At 35.3% G+C, this 5,676-nt stretch overlaps 1 protein-coding gene across 1 annotated transcript in view; it reads right to left on the bottom strand.

Annotated features, from left to right (window-relative positions):
• The window catches only part of gabrg3 (gamma-aminobutyric acid (GABA) A receptor, gamma 3), an 80,755-nt gene that overhangs the window by 60,320 nt on the left and 14,759 nt on the right, over nucleotides 1-5,676 (bottom strand). The window lies entirely within an intron of this gene.

The following is a 5,676-nucleotide window of genomic DNA, read 5'->3' as shown; positions in this document are numbered from 1 at the left end:
AATAATCTTTAGTTGCAGCCCTAGTTCCAAGTGACCTATATTTATGCTATCTTCTCCCTTACTCCCATAGTCCACACTTTCCTGTATTCTCCTCAAGACCATAATTGGCAAGAACACGAGTCCGTACTCACGTTCTTGTGAACTGAGAAACGGCCAACAATTCGCTCTCCACCTATACCTGTAACGGTCATCACTACTCTGAGAAGATTCTTATTTCAACCGTTTCGTATATTAGCTACGACATATGAATCAAGATGCTATGACCAAAAAAAATGTGATTGACAGATGACCATTGATTTATGATTGGCCAAATTTAGGCATTCAGGCTGACGTATAACTAACTGGCCTGCAGAAGATAACGGAAAAAAAATAAACAGATTTTAAGACGGGATTTTTTTTTTTTATATATAAATTTTCTAAATTTTGGGACAATATAGTCTGATAAAGAGTACATTTATGTACATTTTTAAGCCAGAATTATTTCACCTTTTAAATATGACTTCCCTACTACTTTAATTGTCCTTTTTTTAGATTTCCATAGGAAATGCAACAGGGTCGTCAGGGGTAATGGCATATCCAAATAATAGGCTAAAGAACTATTAAATATTGTGAAACAATCATTCCACCCACTAAATAAGATAAATATACCCCCCTGTTATATCCATTGCCAGCACAGGAATGCAATATAATTAGGGGAGTGGGAAATAATCGTTTTGGCGATATATCGTGATATTCGGCTGCCCAATATAATATCGATCTTTCAATTCTTAGTTTCGATTTTCAAAAAAAAAAATGGTTACAAAAAACATTGATGGGAAAATGGGCTACCTCTGCACCACCACTCTGGCAGAAAGCGCTGTGGAGCCCTTTAACTGTGCGTGCAGCACCAAATCTGTATTTGAGGCAGTCACAGTGGAAGAAAACCCCAAACAACATGGATAATAATACCTAATCAATATTTTCTGATGAAAATGTACAGCGCTTGCTGTTTTATCTCATCATTTGATTTTGATAGCTGGGGAAAATATGGCAATATATAGTGATAATGCAATATCGTGATAATGTCGTATCCTGACCCAAGTATCGCAACATGTATCGAATCGCAACACTTGTGCCAATACTCACCTCTAAATATAATGTTGTTCAACACTTTTTTATTCGGAAATGAGTGTAGCACTATCCTCTGGATGGTGATGTCTTTGGCAGAAGTTACAAATTATTAAATCTTAAAACCAGAAAAGCAGCACAGATGATCAAATCTGCACTAACAAAGAACTAGAAAACTAGAATATATATATATATATATAACAGATGATCAAATCTGCACTAACAAAGAACTAGAAAACTAGAAAGGCTTTGTTTCAGTGCAGAGCTTAATGCGGCAATGGTTCAAATTTGGATGACCAAAAAATAACCTTTAATTACTCTTAAACAAAAGTCGCATAAATGATCATTTTAACAACAAAAACCTGCACTGGCGAAGCACTAACCATTCAGTGTATTTTCACGCAGCTCAGCTACGCTTGTGGTCACTGAATTATACGTGACGGTTCAATGTGCGTGTGTTGTGTAAAATACGCCCGTTTAGCATTGTATATGTTGGTGGTAAATGGAAATAGATGACCCAAATGCGTCAGTGTCGCATAATAAATACTCGTGGTTCACTTTTGTAATTATTCTGACGCAATATGTCTCCAGCAGGTAACAGAAGTCTATACAGAAGAGGTGAAATATCAGGACTGTCAATCTGGGCTCCCTAGCGAGAACCTTAATCTCGCAATATCCTCCAAGCATAGTAAGATAATCATTGCTCCCTAAGGGAGAGGTTAAATGTAGAAGACACATTTTATTGTGATGGACAGTACAATGACAAAGTAAGGTAATCATCAAATTTAATTTTTTTAAATTTCATCCTCCATAGGTCATGGATCTGGAAACGTTGGTCATCTTTTATAAAGATCAAATTTCCTTTATGGTTCTTTCATTTCAAGAGAGTTATAAGACTGTTGGTAATATCATTAATAATGTAGCTCACTAAGAAAATATGCTAATACTGTTTAAAATGTCTTCTCCAAATTTTATCTTAATTTTTAATCCTCAAAACCTTGTTTAACTATGGCTCTTCTCTCTCTAACACTGCAGGGCATTTCCCTTAGAGATGGAAGGCAAAACATACACCTGAAAGCAGATAATTTTTTTATACAATTTTCTAACATTCATGTAAGCTAATGTATTATCTTATGATTCCTCACTGTTGTAACCTGGGAAAAATATCGCAGTAATATGTATTCTATCTTGCAGCTGCAAGCCAGCAGTTGGTGAAAGCATCTAGGGATGAGAAGATGGATCCCAGAACCAAACTTCCTGTAGGATTAATGAATCATTGTGTTGGATGCTGACAGTGACACATTACCTAAACTCTCTTCAGCCTGATACCAGAGTCTGGTTCTCTGATGAATGGACAGCTGTAAGCCAGGAGGAAACAATCTTCAGCTGCACGTCTCTGTTTGGCACAGACGCTATTAATGATAAACACGGTCATGAGACCAAACAGCTGCATTTTGGTATTTTTTGAGCAAAGTATAATTAATTACACCCTTGTCACACAACATTATTTGACTAGCTTTACCTGGTGAGACTGAGACAGAAACAATTCAACATCTATAACCAACCCAAAAGAAATTTATGTGATGGCTTCCACCACGGGAAGATTTCCAGCCTTACAAAAGCATCTAATTCAAATACACTTGAATAGATTTAAAGAGTTAAACTGATCAATCCCTTTTACCTTCACGCTTTATGTCGTTCTGAGTGGGTCAAACTATCGCCATTGAGTTCTCCCCTGAAACAGCTCCTCAGTGAAGAAGATTACTCCTCTTTGATGTTCTATAAAAGGACCTGGAAGGTAATGGGTGTGACTTACTTATACTATAAATGATGGGGAAAAAGGATGGAATAAAGAAGATTCACAGATGCCAGATGTGTTTAAATCAAAATGAACATTGGATATTTAAACAAATACCAATGACTAATGGCTCCTTCTGCTAAAGGATAGAACTAGAATTCAAATACCTATAACAGTATCCCGATGAACAGATGCCCTAATGCTCCATCTGAACTGTAGCTTTAAATAAAATCCCTTATCTGATCAGTGGAAGGGACTAAAAAAAGGTTTAATTACTTCTCTGTTTCCAAGCTGCATCCAAATATCCAAAATTAAACTTCCTAAAAAGTCTTAAATAAATGAATAGAAGGTAAAAGAAATTAATTCATGTTAAACCAACATTAATTTGGTTAAAGTACAGCAGTAGACACTAGGCACTGGGCCACTACAATACACAGTATAGGTATTGGTCATGTTAAGGTTCTACCAGTGTAAATGAACCTTTACAATAGCTGTCAAACATGCTCAGGTTATGTATATGTTATTAATATTTATGTGCTTTTTTAAGCCATTTTCTAAATGCCTTTTCCTTAAAGAAGAAAAGCAACCAAAGAGGAGTTCATTAGCTCTTTATGGGAGCAAGACCTTGTGGATCCATTTGTTTCAGAGAGTTGTTCTAAAATCAAACTCCTTTTAGTGCTCAGAATAGCTTGATTTCTAACTGGTATCCAAGGACCATCCTTCTGCAGCAGTGGAAACACAAGGTACCGGTGCAGAGCAACCATAGCAGATGTCAAGCATTTGAAAGTAATTCTGGTGGCAAAAGAAAGAAAAAAAAACCTCTTAGAGTGAAGTCGATTATTTATCTATTTGCTTATTTATTTATTTACTTAATTATATATTTTTAATGGCTCGATGTTTTAAATTACATTTATATGCAAGGGAGCTCTACATTCTTTCTTACCTTTCTATTTAAATTTTACAGGAAATGATGGAGTATTTATGAGTAATACCCCTGGCCAACTTCCAGATGTTTGATTAAACTAAAATTTTGCATGTCAAGTATTTTAAATCTGTATAGATTAAATAGCAAATCATAGCTCTGAACTAATTGTGGTTTCTGTTTTACTGCTGTTAAAACTGAGTCAAGAGTTTTTGCATTTAAAAGGACGCACACAACAGGAGACTTTTGATTAAATGAAAGTAACTTATAGTGATAATGTCCCATAATATAACCTTGTAAAATATTTTGCAAGGTTATGTAATGGGCATCATCACCATAAGTTTCTTTAATTTCATCAAAACTCTCCGTGGTGTGAATCCTTTTCAATAGAAAAACCGGATCCATGCTCAACACTCAACAGGCTCCATTTCAGACTTTACTAAGTTCAAACACCTGTAAGTCAGAAACCACAAATAGTTCAGAGCTGTAATTTGCTACTTAATCTATAGAGATTTAAATAATGTCACATACAAAATATTAGCTCGATCAAATATCTGAAAGTGGGTCAGGGGCATTACTTATTGAACGCCCCTTGTATTAAAGGAGCTGGTTTACTTGCCGATTAACCATCTTTGTTTTTTCAAATATCACTGAAGTCTATTCTCTTCTTGGTTTTCCTTTTTCAAACTTTTCTACACGATTGTACAAATATGTCTCCATTCCTGCACATTTCAGTGAACTCATTCATCACATACTAAGCTTGCATGACATGGCTTCATGAGGGAGAGATGCAACCTATTCTTGGTGACCATGGGAGCAGCAACACAATGACTGATGGCAGGAAGACTTCAGCTTCTGCTGTCCCAGTCCAAGCTCACCACTAAATGGAATGCCAAGGGACTCTGAAATATTCAAAAAGCTGAACAGATCACTAACCTCAGGCGAAATGCATCAAGATTGATCATCTGTTACCCAGTAAGTAGACATCAAAGCCACTTAAAGAAGACTCTAATGACCTAACGGAAATAAATACAAGACTCAAACAAAGGAGAGTTAATATTCAGGTGGTTTCATATTTAGCAATTTGAAACTGTAATTCTTTAACTACATAAAGAGAGAAATTACTTATGTATATTGTATAAGTTATTAGTTCAGTACAAGGTCTGAACAAATGTGATGATAAGAGATAAAGAAGGTAGTTCTTTTGAAGCTTCAATAATGAGTAGGATAAATGAATGCACTAATAGGTTTATTTTCAGAATTATCCAAGTTGTAGCTCGAAGTGATGCATATTAAGCTGAGACTTAAAGCAATCTTAACGCAAGTATAACAAACCATGTCTGTTTCCCACTCTAGAAGCTTCTGAACAATTACATAATGAGCAGAACAGAAAAATCAATCAATCATTATTATTTTACTGACAGATGCTGACAGAACTTGGCTTAGTTACTAGGTAACAGACTGAACAAAAAACACCACAGACTTGCTCTGTATGGTTTTCTTTCTCTATGTCATTTGAATTTGAGTGTAGTGTAATTACCATGTTCTCAGATTTTAGCAGGTCAAGTCACAGCATTACACACTATAGAGCCAAAATTACAGTTGGTAATTATAAAATTACATTTTTTTTGTTCAAAGTAGCTGTTAAGATGTTTATGCATTTTACAGAGTCACTACCAAAGCTAAACAAGACGCTTCTACAAGACACTTTTCCCCACATTTAAGTCAAATAAATAGTAGCAAATCCACCGTTATTATGAAAGATCAATCCTATCATACTTGATACATATATCCTTTATCATCCTTCTCACATATAAAGCCTTAAATGGCCAAGCTCCATTTTATATCA

Source organism: Cyprinodon variegatus, unplaced genomic scaffold (genome assembly GCF_000732505.1).
Source record: "Cyprinodon variegatus isolate N-32 unplaced genomic scaffold, C_variegatus-1.0 Scaffold972, whole genome shotgun sequence".
NCBI classification, from domain to species: Eukaryota; Metazoa; Chordata; class Actinopteri; order Cyprinodontiformes; family Cyprinodontidae; genus Cyprinodon; species Cyprinodon variegatus.
The sequence above is the reverse complement of the archived record's forward strand: the minus strand, read 5'-3'. Positions and strand labels throughout refer to the sequence as shown.